The 14,653-nt window shown below is 37.9% G+C and overlaps 1 non-coding gene across 1 annotated transcript; it reads right to left on the bottom strand.

The window, feature by feature from the left end:
• Window positions 1-12,284: 12,284 nt before the first annotated feature.
• On the bottom strand, window positions 12,285-12,366 carry TRNAS-GCU (transfer RNA serine (anticodon GCU)). The gene has a single exon. It is a non-coding gene; the product is annotated as a tRNA-Ser (tRNA).
• Between the last annotated feature and the right edge of the window lie 2,287 nt (window positions 12,367-14,653).

The following is a 14,653-nucleotide window of genomic DNA, read 5'->3' as shown; positions in this document are numbered from 1 at the left end:
TTAAGGGGAAAAAAGTATTGCAAGCTGGACTACATCTTCAACAACTTCATTACCAACTGTGTCTAGTTCAGAGACTGGATATAAGACCTCATTGTCAAAGGAAAGTTGTTGCTGGCAAAATTGTAGGCTAATATGATGGTTGATACTGATCATTTTCCAGAAACCCCAATAAACATGATCAACTTGACATGGGCTGAGAATGGGAAATGGAAAGCTACTTGAGAGGTGAAGGCATAAATGAGGCAAGGCCAACTAAAAGAGCTATCAAGTTGCCCGAGAAGCTTAAAGCAGCCATAATCAAATTAGTGTTGTTGTGTAGTAAATGCCAATGTAAGTGTGAGTTGGAAGTACCAGCAGCAGAAGCCATCATTGATCAAAAGTTGATCAAAAGAAGAGAGAAAGAAGAACTAGAAGCCCACATAAGTATATTGCTGACAGATGAAAAAGAGACCTCAAGGAATGTCTTCCAAAGGTTGGGATGAGACTCTCAACCAAAGGGCTTATCATAAGTGTTTAGAAATTACGAAGCTTTTGAAGAAGTGGAAGACATTGAGGCCAAGATACCAAGATGGGTAGATGTGAAGCTACCCCAGCCAAGTTATACCAGTGAAGATATTAGAATGAAATGGAGGACAGTGAACCAGGTCACGAAGAAGAAACCTACCCGACTCTGGCGGAAATGGTATATAGTTTGAAAGGATATGAGGTTTATCAAAAAAATGGGAGTTTCTATGATCAAAAGGGTCCAAAGGCAGCATAAGACCCACATGAACTCATTGAAAGTCCCAACTGCTTCAGAAACCTTAGAGAATGTAAAGTTTAAGAGTGTGCCTCATGGATGGAGAAATGAACTTCATTGGAGGAGTAAAAAACAGGTGAAGAAGGGCAATAACAAGACCGAAGGGGAACGAGAACATGTGCCACAAACTCCTTATCCTGGGAAATACAGAATTCTAAGAAGGGCTCAAGAGGATATGGTGATGATACCAACCCCGAGGTGGAGCCCAGAGCCAATTTGTTTTGGAACTATCTCACCCGAAATGGGGATACTCTCACCATTATTGGTTGATACCCTTTGTGAAGATATAGACCAAGTACAGAATTTTGGCACAACTCAGGAATGAGGTTTGCCAGAACTAGTGCTACCAAAAAAAGCACAAGATTGGTTAGATGAGTTCATAGAGCATATCCGAGGCAAGAGAGAGGATTTACCTAGGCCTATCAACTTCCACGTAAATATGACACATGTTTTATCTTCCATGTTTTGCGATGAGCATGATTAACCCACCACAACGGAGGGTGATTACTTGACGACAGAACCTATGATGGCATATGTTAGTGTTGAAGAAGCAAGACAAGAAGAACTCAGCCAGACGGGTTTGCTCGAGCAATTAAGGAAGAACTCAAGAAGGAATATTCTAACATAATGGTTTTCAGCCGCTCGAATTTGGCCCTAACCAACCATCTCAAACCCATATATGTAACTGCTCATCTGGAAGGAGTACCCTTCAAAAGGATCTTGATTGATGGTGGAGCTACGGTTAATATGCTGCTATACAAGCAGATGAATAAAGTGTGCAGAAGTGAGAATGATCTCATCCCTACAAATCTTACAGTTTCTAATTTCTTGAGAGCCATCACTAGGACTCATGGGATACTGCTATTAGAAGTTGACTTGGGTTGTAAACAAATCATGCTGGCCTTTTTTGTTGTAGACAGTACTTCTACTTATGAAGCTTTACTGGGCAGAGATTGGATTCATCAGAGTCTCTCTGTGTCATCTACCTTACACCAACAAGTGGCTGTCTACCATAAAGAAGGGGAAGCAAAACTTGGATTTTGGGAGATAGTGGAAGTCAAATCACGACCATTCCTCCCTACAACCAACGTTGCAGAAGCCAACTTCTACAATCCCAGTGTTGGGATTCTTCAATGTTCAGGAGCTGATGAGAACGACTGCTCGACTAAGGTGACGACCCAAAAACTTCTAGAGCAAGGATTATCTCTTACAAGGGAAGAATGGAATCGGCCCCATATCATCCCAACTCTCCGACACCAGTAATGTCATAATAGAAAATGAAGGACCAAGTGGTTGCAGTTAGGTCTTTAATAAAAAGACTATTGGTGTATGGGAGAAAGAGAAAACAAGATAAGGATAACTCAGCCAAGGAAGAAAAAGATTGGAACAAAAAAACTTCAAGCAGCCAGAGTAGAGAAGAGTTTTTTTTTGGAAATGAGTTAGAAACGGCCATACAAATGGCTGAATGTATGTATGATCTGAATGGGTCATAGGATCTGCCCGAGAGTCCAGAGTTGGTTGAATTTTTGTGTGCAGATTAATGGTTTGTTGGAAACCAAGGATCAGGCAAAGATTGTCCGTCTTCTGCATGAATTTAAAGACTGTTTTGCTTGGCATTACACCGAAATGTCAGGTTTAGATCCAACATTAGTAGAACACATGATGCCTATTAAGGAGGGGTTTAAACCTGTCAAGCAAGCACTATGGAAGATGTCAAAAAAGATAAAAGAAAAGGTCAAAGAAAAGATCGAGATGCTAGTGAAGGCTGGATTTATTAAGCCTGCCAAATATGTCGAGTGGTTGGCCAACATTGTACCTGTATTAAAAGTTATAACTAATGCAGTTAGATGTTGTGTTGACTATAGAAACATTAATGGAGCCACGTCTAAAGATGAATACCCCATATCCATGGCCGACTTATCCATAAATGCACACAAAGTCTTATCTTTCATGGATGGGAATGCCATTTATAATCAGATAAAGATGGCCGAAGAAGATATACATAAAATAACTTTTAGGTGTCCGGGTCATGTTGGAACATATGAATACTTGGTAATGCCATTCGGGCTAAAAAATGCCGGTGCAACCTATCAAAGAGCAATGAATGCCATTTTTCATGACTTAATTGGCCATATCATGGAAGTATACATTGATGACATCATGGTAAAATCTAAAATTGAAGAACAACACTTGGTAGACCTCAGACAAGCCTGAACGAGAATAAGGATCCATAGGTTGAAGATGAATCCTAAGAAATATGCTTTTGAGGTAAGGTCGGGCAACTTTTTAGGATTCCTTGTTCATTAAAGAGGGGTGGAGGTCGATAAAAACAGAGCTCGGGTAATAATGAAGACACCTCCTCCTACCAATAAAAGCAGAGGTTGCTGGGTAATATCAACTTCTTAAGGAGATTCATTGCTAACTTGGTGGGCAAGTTTCAGCCGCTAACTCCTCTATTAAGATTGAAGGACAAAGAGGAATTTGAGTGGGGCCCACCATATCAAGTGGCATTCGACAGCATAAAGACTTACTTGACTTCTCCACCAGTGCTCATGCTGCCTCAAAGAATGAAACCTTTAAAGCTTTATATTTTTGCTTCAAAGAAGTCAATAGGAAGCTTGCTGGCCCAAAACAATGAGGGTGGGAAGGAACAAGCCATATAGTACCTTAGTAGGATCCTTACTGAGGTAGAAACAAGATATACTCCGATAAAAAGGTTGTGTTTGGCTTTATACTTCACTGCCTGCAAGCTAAGACATTATATGTTACCTTGCCACATCCACATTATTGCCAAGACTGATGTGATCAAATACATGCTGTCAAAACCAATGCTAATTGGGAGGATTGGAAAATGGATTCTAACATTATCCGAGTTCAGTTTTCAGTATGTGCCTCAAAGAGCAATCAAGGGACAAGCAATTGCATACTTCTTAGCTGAGCACCAGGAGTCCCAAAAAGAGATTATCAACGTCCCAGGAACTCTGAAAGTGGCCAGCGTGTGGATCTCGCCAAGCAAAGCCTTCTCGGGCAAGGAAGAATGGATCCAACAAGTGATAAAAAGGATAACTAGCCTTTGGATTACTCCTTGGAGACTGTATTTTGATGGTTCTTGCACTTAGAATGCTGCTGGAGTTGGGATTGTCATCATTGATCCCAGAGGTACTCACCATTGTTATTCATTCATCCTAGATTATCAAGAGACTACCAACAATCAGGCAGAGTATGAGGCATTGATAATTAGCTTAGAGATCTTGATAGATTTGGGGGCAACTGAAGTTGAGGTATTTGGTGATTCAGAGCTGGTGATCAATCAGTTAAATGGAGAATACAAATGCAGACACATCGCCATGGCCGGTTATTACTTAGCGGCCACTCAGTTGTTAAGTTATTAGGGCATTGAAATATTAATCAGCTACATCCCTAGAGAATCAAATGCAATTGCCAATGAAATGGCACAATTAGCTTCTAGAGCACAAATCCAAGAAAGGAAGTTTGAAGGGGATATAGAAGTTCAGAAAAGAAATCTCCCTTCTATTTTTGAAAGAGGATTCAGCATGGATGTAATGACTGAAGAAATGGAGATGGAAGATTGGAGGACACCTATTATTCAGTATTTAAAAGATCCATCCTTCCCCACAAGCAAGAAAAATAGACGACAAGCGACTAAGTATGTCATGTGGGATAAAACGATGTTAAGAATGACTCCAGATGGACTTCTACTGAAGTGCTTAGGCCAGGATGAATCAATGAGGGTAATGGCCGAAATACATGAAGAAATCTATGGTGCACATCAAGCTGGAACTAAAATGAGATGGTTGCTTAGAAGATATGGCTATTTTTTGGCTCGAGATGGAAAAGAACTGCAAAGCTTATGAAGAATGCCAGAGACATGAACCTCTCCAACATGTGCCCTCGGTACCCTTAAACCCTGTTGGCAAGCCTTGGCCCTTCAAAGGATGGGCAATGGACTTCATTGGGCAATTTTACCTAGCTTCTAGCAAAGGACACACGTTCATAATCATAGCAATGGATTACTTTACCAAGTAGGTAGAAGCTTCAGCTGTGAAGACTATCACTTCAACTGCAGTCAAGAAGTTTATTGAAACTAAGATCTTACATAGATTTGGGGTGTTCGAGACAATTGTTATAGACCGCAGACCATCTTTTATTTCAAAAGAAGTGGAAGAGTTTGCAAGTAAGTTTAAGATAAAGATGGTTTAGTCTAGTCCTTACTAGCCCCAGTCAAACGGTCAATCGGAAGCCAGCAACAAGATCTTGGTGAACATTCTTAAAAGAATGGTGGCCAAGAGTCCAGAGAAATGGCATGAGAAGTTGGGAGATACTTTGTGGGCTTATAGGACTTCCAAGAGGGCAGCAACTGGAACTACCTTATGTCCTAACCTTCGGGTAAGATATTGTGCTCCCCATGGAGATTAATGTAAGTTCTGTTAGAATTCGGAATCAATTCAGGCTACACAGTGAATAGTACATTCAAGCTATGTGTCAAGGAGTTGAAGATTTGGATATAGCCCGAATTGAAGCTCTAAATAAAATTCAAGAGGGGAAGATGGTTGTTACCCGAGCATACAATAAAAAGGTGAAGTTGAAGAATTTCAAAGAATGAGAGTTAGTATGGAAGGCAATTCTGCCTTTGGGAGCTCAAGTTATAGGCTTTGGGAAGTAGAGCCTGTCTTGGGAAAGTCCTTTCATTATTCACTAAGCATTGGATAAATGGGGATATTACTTAGCAGATTTGGAGGGAAGCTTACAGAGGCATCCAATTAATACTAAATTCTTGAAGAAGTATCACCCAACCTTGTGGGATGTTAGAGATTGTTACATTAAAGAAGTACAAGCATTACATAAAATCTAAAGGCAATTTTGTGTTCATCATATTTGGGTCTCAAGAAAAGAAGGCAAGCCAAAAGGAATTGAAGAAGTCATTTTCATTTTAGTAAACGTTGAAAGTTACATCAAAATTAGCTCAATAGTTTTACATCCTTGACTAAGGCAGCTATCATACAATGGTGGGTCTACATTTCACCCGACTCCTCCTAAACAATGTTATTATTAGCTAAATATGTTCCAGCGTATCCAAATTCCATTTGCTGTCTTAACTTCTTCAAATCTTCTGAGCCTTTGTCCACAAGCTCAACCGAGGTTTTTTGGCCGACAAAGTCATGGTAATTGATCCCGAAGCATACACCTATGATGATGAAGTGATCAAGAAAGCAGAACTTACGGGGAAGTCTGGGTGTGTGAATATCGACACGAGTGGAATCTACCAGTGCGACTAAGGCTGCTTAGCTACTCCTCAATGTCATAGAAGTCCTGAAACAAAAGCTGGATGCAGTATGCCTTTCTAAGGATACTATGGAGACCAATTACCGGTCATGGGTAACATCTACGGCCCTGCCCAATGGCCTTGGTCCCAAGAAATGAACTCATCTTTTCTCAAGGGAGAGCTCAATGTGCAGATCAGCCCAAGGGTGATGAAAACCGTTGAACAAACAACGCATGGTGGAAATTCCCTCAGCAATCCTGTAGGGAAATTAAGTGAAGATAGTTTTTAGCGTCATCTAAGAAAGTTGGAGGAGGAAGCAGAAGAATAAAGGAGTAAAAGAATGGGAAATTTTTGGAAATGGTGAAGGACTTATGAATGCTAGGAATTCGAAAGTTTAAAATTGCTATGGTGCTTTGCCAATAGAGTTAAACGGGGATTATATAATGAACAAATAATTAATGGCAGAGTTCGTGGGTTAGTGCAAATGTCCTTGTTAACCAACGGTTGCTTTGAAACGGTGCGAGTCCCGAGTAAAGGCGTGGGCGGCTATTTAATCATTATTAGCGTCTTGGGCCAAAAACTCAACAATGATTAAAGAGGGCACTATTTGGGTTAATATTTGAACTTTGGACTTAAAGGAAAGAAAGCCCAAATGAACTAACATAAGGAGACTTGCCCAAGGCCCAGCACCAAGCCTAGTCATCCATCTCAGGACAATATGATGACTCCTCATTAATACAAAGGCTATGTGCTTACAAGAGAAGTGACAACCGATGGAAATCAACATACTCTCAGCCCAAAAACACTTTCTAATGGCAGGACATGTAAAAAAAATGATGACTCACTGAATTGCTTTCGGGCAAGGCCTGCAACAGCCAAGACAAAATGCCTATAAAAGGGAAGACAGGGTCCAGAGACAAGGACACTCAACCAATCAAACAAATAAGCATACAAACTCTGCTCTCAAGCCAGTTCGTACCTACCAACCCATGTTTAGCAATAGTTCCCTTAGTAGGACATCTTTTGTCCGGTGCAAAAGCTCTGCTACCTTATCTAGATGTTGTAGTATTGATCCCCTCGTGTAAACTTGTTTACCATCCGTCCCCTTTTAGCACACGACCCTCTGTAACCACAAAGAAAAGAGGCTGCAAGACGTTCAACCTTGCCCGACAAGGTGAAATCTTGCCCGACTCTCTTTGTCTTGTTTTCAATTAATAGATCTAGTATTATGATGTGTTCTCCAGTATGTATTCAAGTCATTTCCAATCATTTGATAATCAAAAGTTCTATTAGTTCTCAGATCTGGTTCACTTAGTGGTTTTACTGTCACAAAAGACTGAATGGAAACTAAACTGATGGCTTATTCAGATTAGGACTTCCACCCTTTAAAACCATACAAGATAACAAACTAAAAGTCCTTAATCTCAAGGCATAGAAAAGAATTTAATGTAGACTTAACTTATCTACGACAATCCTTTGATAACAAGAAGTCAGAATAACTTGGAGCGCAAGTAATCAACTTAAATACTCTTGTTCTACATCTGCCATACTGAGATGGCAGTGGCAAGCCTAAGCACTTAGTTAGTTTTGATTGCGAGCCTCAAGGCCTACACCTAAGGCCCCACAAAGGCACATTTCAGAACTAACTATGTCCTCAACTTGCAATCTCTCAACAAGCAGGAGCCCGACAACCAACCAAAATGCCAACTCCTCGTGGAGCTGTGTGCTCAAGCCAGGGATCCTCTTAGCCGAAATTCCTGCTCGAACACCTCATTTACGCTTTCTTCCAAATTTAGATTAATTCATGGGGTTTTATGTGGTATTATGGTTGTGGTGGCGTGACCATATGGCGGAATCATGGCTTGATTTATGGCTATGAAGCCTTCCATGGCAGGAATGGCAATGGGTTTCCTTGCTTTGGTCGTGGTAATGCGGATTGTTTGAGGTACGGTGATGTTGTTGATGGTCCAAACACGCTACCTTGTTTTTAACTATGGAGATGAATTGGTGGTTTTGTAATTGGTGTTTGATTGTGCCGCCAAGCTGTTGTCTGGCGTCACTTCCGTCATGGTTCTGTGTTCCTCGATCTCGAATCTTGCATCATTGATCTATAATGGCAAATTTGCACCTCTTGTTCTTGTGTATTGTGTTATTTGTGGGGCCATATAAAAGATTTATTATGTTCTTTGTTGTGCTTTACTCCCTTCAGATCGAAGTTTTGATCACTAGAAAAAATGCATCCAATATGTCATGCTTTATGTAATCATGTTGTAACTTTTAACGAAACATCGCTATCACTTGGGATAGAAGAGAAGGTAGTAGGTAATTTGAGTTCATATCCACAAGCAGAAGTCGGTATTAATTTTATTTTTTGGAATTGGACAATGTCAACCAATGTTATAATTTTATTTTATTTTATTTTTTGGGATAGAAAAGAAGGTAGTAGGTAATTTGAGTTCATATCCACAAGCAGAAGTCGGTATTAATTTTATTTTTTGGAATTGGACAATGTCAACCAATGTGAACTTTTAATTTATAATTTTATATATATGGGGTTGTAAATCTTAAGCGATAGCAACTTGAAGAATTTGAGATCAAAATATAAGATACGAACAAATTAAATCGACCATTGAATAACAAAAACTATTTTTAAATTTTACCACTGTTTAAAAAACTCCTTTGTATAATATAATGTGTAATGCCTGCACATATACTAATGTAACCTCCTAATAATACAATGACTCTCACGTAGGTCATTACTATGGTCCGCAGTATCATATTATATTATTATTATCACATTTCTATTAAGGATGAGAAGATTACAATATATGCTTATTTTTTGGGAAATTTTAATGAAAAACTTTTTGTACTTTTCACTTATTTTTATACTAAAAAGTTAATCTTGGTACTATTCACTTTATCCTTTATTTTGTCTTTATCGTTAAAATTCAAAATTTTCAAGTATTTTTCATTAGTTTTCTTTATTTTTTGTTATGCCTGGTGAAACTCTACCTCAAATTCACTTTATTTTATAAAACTCAATTCCCGTCAATTTATAAAAGTTCTGTTAAGTTTGCTGATGTGGCAAAATTGGTGCCCACTTATTTTAGCGTGATTCCATGTCATAGCCATGTGTGCAGAATAACACTAAAAATATTTTAATATTTTAAAAAGTAAAAAAGAAAAATGAAAATTCACTCTTTCTTCCCCTCCATTGTCGCATCTGCCTACAGTATCTTAGGCCTAATCCAAACCACCCACTCACCCACCCAGGGGATTCCTATTCACTACTATGTTTTTTCTTTTTTAGATCTATTAGAGCATTTTTAAAAGATATGTCAAATATAGTATGTTAAAATTTTATTTAATGGCTGATGTAACAAATTGAATACAAGTGCCAAATCTTTTTCTTTTCCAATAGATGTGTCAAATATTTATTTTATTGGGCCTAGAGTTACACTAACTATTAAAAAATAATCAAAATTAGTTTTGGTTTGTATTATATTGGTTGTTAATGGGACTTATGCATTAAAAAATTAAATTAAATATATTTGACTCTTTTTTTGTTTGCTGTCAAAAAATGCAGCTAGAAAGTAAGAAGTCAAATGACTCACATGCCACATCATATATGGCATATCTATTGGAGAACACTTGAATGTCTTTTAATCCTATTTGGTATATTTGACATCTCCTTTGAAAATGGTCTTATGCAGCCAAAGAAATCAACCTCTACTTTTTCAATTCTTAATATACTTTCCGCTATTATCATGTCTCCCTACACTGTATACATACACATTCCTCACACTCTTCACATACCGGAGTCGGAAAGGGAAGCTTGGTGAAGCTATATATCGATTGTATGCTCACCTCATCCCAACGGAGGTTTGTGGGCCGGGTTTGCTATCCCACTTATTTGAATATTACAAGGGACATATAGTGTAAGAGAGAGGTTGCAACATCCTCCTAGAACCACCACAACAACGAATATCGTCACAAAATACGGTTATTTTCCTTTTTGTTGTTTTTTGTGTGTTGGGCTGCAAAATTGTTTTGGGCCCTTTTTTGATTTATGGTTCATCTTATGCTTACTTTGTTTTTGGACCATACTTTGTCTATAATATGTGTTCTTGGTAATAAATTATCCACTTTGATCCAAAAAAAAAAGGACAGTGTGTAAAAAATTGTAACTTAGAGTGGTAATTGTCAATTTTAATAAATATGGTACTAACTTTTACAAATCATAAACTAGATGGATGCTATGTGTAATAAACCTAATCTTTTTTTATGCAAACCATGTGGCATATAAATATGATGTGTCAATTTGGTTCATGAATTATTACCTAAGTACAAATTAAGTTTTTAAACTTTTTTTTTTCTAAATAAGTCCTTAAACTTATTAGGACTTGTCAATTTTATCCTTGCTATAATACTCAAAGCTATTCTATTTAAATATTAATTAATCAATTAAGTCAAGTCACTTGAATGTGATACTTTTTTAATGGTAATTTGGCTATTTTTAATGAGTTTAAAAACTTAACTTTACGAGAAAATAGTGAATGGAGTTAAAACTTGAAAAGTAAATTAAAAGCTAGATTCGCAACCTATATACAGATATTAAGAGTTTATGGACGAGAAAATGACGATATTATTAAGAGTTTATGGACGAGAAAATGACGATATTACCACTTGCAAGTCACATGACTTATATTGATTGAAAAAGAAATAGAATATTAAAGATGAAATTGATAGTTTCTAATGACTTTAAGGACTTAATTCAACGAAAAATAGTTTAGGAACGTTTTCACTCACATGATAATTAAGTAGAAAATCGACAATATACTCTAATAATTTTTAAGTTGAGTGGTTCTTTGTACACCTTTTTTTTTTTATGGGCCACAAGTTTTTCTTTATTTTAAGGGAAAACTAATGAAAATGGTTTGAAAACTTTGAATTTTAATGAAAATGACAAAATAAAGGGTAAAGTGAATAATAACATGATTGACTTTTTAGTGTAAAAATATGGTTTTTCGTTAAAGTGAACAGTACCGAGAACTTTTCATTGAAGTTCTCTTATTCTAAAAACCATTGTATCCATCATAAAATTACCAAAATACCCAACTAAATTTTAGGTAATAGTTATTAGCAGTTTAAAAATAAAATAAAATAATGAACGGAGAAAGGGTGTTGCAGCCACCACCCATCTCTCTCTCTCTCTCTCTCTCTCTCTCTCTCGGAGTCAACCGTCCACGGTGTTTTCATCTTCCCTAGGAAGCTATGCAACGTCGCCACTCTTGCTCCGTGTTGTTCCTCTCTCCTGGGTACAGAAAGAGAGACCTCACGTGTAAAATCTTTAAAACCCAGTTCCCACTTTGGGCGTCCGACGCCGTGGTCGCACTATGGACTATGGTGCTCCTCCTCCTTCTCCTTCTCCTCCTTAGAGGGCAAGGGGACGGCATCGTCAAGAGCCATCCCATTGTAGGTGGGTCCACCACCTCCTCTTGGTGCTCCAAGCCATAAGGATTTCAGAGGGTGCTTGAATGAGAGTCTAGAAAATGGCGTCGTCCTTTTCTAAGCAGCGGTTGCTGTGGATCTTGTCAACCCCATATGCAGTGAAGCCCCTAATGGCACTCACCAGAGATGGACATGGGGTATGGACTGGACTGAGATTTTCTGTTTTTGATAAAGAATGATGAGATGCAGAAGAAGAAGAAAGAGAAAGGGTATGGCAGAGCAGGTTGAATGGTTGTGCCAATTTTTTTTCTCTATTTTCTAGTTGCAATAATTTAAAAATATTATAAATTTACATGAGTGTCCAAAACCATGAGTTGGTAGCTGGTAAAAGGCGAATTGTAAGGCCTCATTCAAACTAAAAAGTGGAGGTTTCAAGTTCGAAACCTGATATGGAAGCCAAACTAGTAGCCAGAAAAAAACTGAAATGCCTCTGTAAGTCTTCTCAAATTCCGGTCATCGAAAGAGGTGGACAACGTGGTTTACTACTAGTTGTCTCCTTTAAAAAAATATTTAGGTATCTAAAGAAATAAGGTGTTCAAAGATAAAAATTAGATATACAAAGCCCACTTTTTAAGATTCATGGACTAGCTATTGGTTTTTGGGCTTGATAACCGGGCTAAGGTTCTATTTTAACAAGAATGAACAAATAAAATTGACCGAAAAAAATAGAAAAAACTGGAAAAAGATTGACGACGCCTGAGAGATTCGAACTCTCGCGGGGAAACCCCATGTACTTAGCAGGCACACGCCTTAACCACTCGGCCAAAGCGTCGTTCCTGTTAGCCACTCCTCACCTAGTATATATATGACATTCACTGATAAATATGTTCATGCTTATGTTGCAATTTATCTGTTTGAGTGTTTTGTATTATCAATGGCACCCCCTATACTTTATTTGCACGTTATTTAGACGTTGTATTATTACAAACTGGACACATGCAACACGTTGAGTCTTTCCCTTACCAATTCATTAATTGAGTTTCTAAAAAATTGTAATCTATCACTATCGATTCTCTTATAAAATTTGATTAGTTCAATTGAAGTTGCATGTTAACTAATTGATAATACAATGAAGGGCAACATAGTTCTTTTTTTATGATAAAAGACGAGATATTTCATTCCAAGGCCATAAACTAGGCTAAACAGTACAAGGAAAAATGAGGTCCTCTTGTAGAATATCACATATAAATAAAGGAAGATGACCAAACTAAGTACAATTACCCTCCGAATGAAGAGCAAACCTAGCAATTCTATGGACTACAGAGTTGGCATCTTGGCGAACATGGGTAATAGAATCTTCAACAATCATTTCCATAAAGGGTTTGGCATCTTCTATGATAGGTCCAACAGTCGACGAATCAGTAAAAGAATCATTCAATGCAAAAACAATCTGAAGTGAATCACTTTCAAAAACTATATTTTGTAAACCCCCTTCGATAACCAGTTCTAAACCAACTCTAATCGTCAACACTTTGATTTGAGCAGGAGAGAACACCTTTTGGAAAACAAATGAAGCAACCCTAATAAAGCTTCCATTAGAGTCGCAGATTACCACACCCATACCACCAACAGTTGAGTTTGGAACCCGCACCCCATGCAACATGGTTGTTGTGCCCACCAAGAAACAAAGGCGAGCATGTTGCTTCTCAAGCATAACAAATTAAGATTGTGCATGTGCATATCAAGTGGGGGTTTGCAAATGGACATATTGTTTTTTTTTTTTTGGTAAACTGGAACTACACTAGGGCAAAGCCAAGAACAAAAGGAAAGCCCACATCAAGGACTAACAGAAAACTAACCAAAAAAGAAAAGAGGAACAAAGCCAGGGAACGACACAAGCAACAACATTATGTCACCCTAACTCCCTCCATCCAGACTCGACTTAATGTGGGCAAGGTAGACCATCCTTGTTCAGAATATATACAATCAAAGATGGGGGGGGGGGGTCTGTCGACCCAAGTATAGTTGCTCATCTTCGAAATCCTTACAGATATAAGTCTGTCAGCCACCAAATTAGCGGATCTAGGAATCCAAGACCATTTGTACTGTTGGAAGGCACCTTTCAGCTGCAAAGCTTGACTATGGTTTAACGGTTAAGACCTTTAATTTGATAGAGTGTGTACTTAGGATTATGATATGTGTTATTATGTTATTGATGTTGAGAGTGAATCTCATATTGGGGAAATGAGGGACATTGTATGTGCTTATAAGTAGTTGGGCTACTCTCCATATTGCTAATTAGTTTTATGATGAAACCTCAACTTTCTTCATGGTATCAGAGCATATTATCCATGTATGAAGCCCAATGGTCACACGTGTTTCACGTCACCTTATTTGTGTTGTGCATAGTTATGCTTGAAAATTCCTTGCATGTGATGGGGCGTATTGAGAGTCCCATATCGAGGAAACGGCGGACCTTGCATGTGCTTATAAATAGTTGGGCTACTCCCATTTTGCCAATTGATTTTATTGTGGAACCTCAACTTTCTTCATGGTATTAAAGCAAGTGTTCCATGTATGAAGCTCAACGACCACCCGTGTTCCAAGTCACCCTATTTATGTTGTCCATAGTTATGATTGAAAATTCGTCACACGTGAAGGGCGTGTTGAGAGTGAATTCCATATTGGGGAAATGAGAAATCTTGCATGTGCTTATAAATAATTGGGCTACTCCCTATATTGCCCTTTTTTTTATTTTTTATTTATTTTTTATGTTAGAACCTCAACTTTCTCCAATTGGATGTGTCTTAATGTAATTATATGAGTGTATGCTGTTGCAATTTATAAATACTCTCAGTTGTACATTGTAATTATAGCACCATTAATTGAGTGAAAATGAAAAACGGTTATTCAGTTTCTTCTCTCTATTCAACTTTTGTGATTTCTTCAACTTCTCTCAAAGATTACTTAGTACAGTTGACATGATTAAATGGATTGGGTTTTGATCTGAATTCGATGTAGGAGATGAATTGAGATTCTGTGCTCAACAATTAGAGATTTCAACCATAGAATACAAGCTGGATGAATAAAATGGAAGAGTGCATTGGTTATGATGTGTG

The sequence above is a fragment of the Malus sylvestris genome, chromosome 9 (genome assembly GCF_916048215.2).
Source record: "Malus sylvestris chromosome 9, drMalSylv7.2, whole genome shotgun sequence".
Taxonomy (NCBI): Eukaryota; Viridiplantae; Streptophyta; class Magnoliopsida; order Rosales; family Rosaceae; genus Malus; species Malus sylvestris.
The sequence above is the reverse complement of the archived record's forward strand: the minus strand, read 5'-3'. Positions and strand labels throughout refer to the sequence as shown.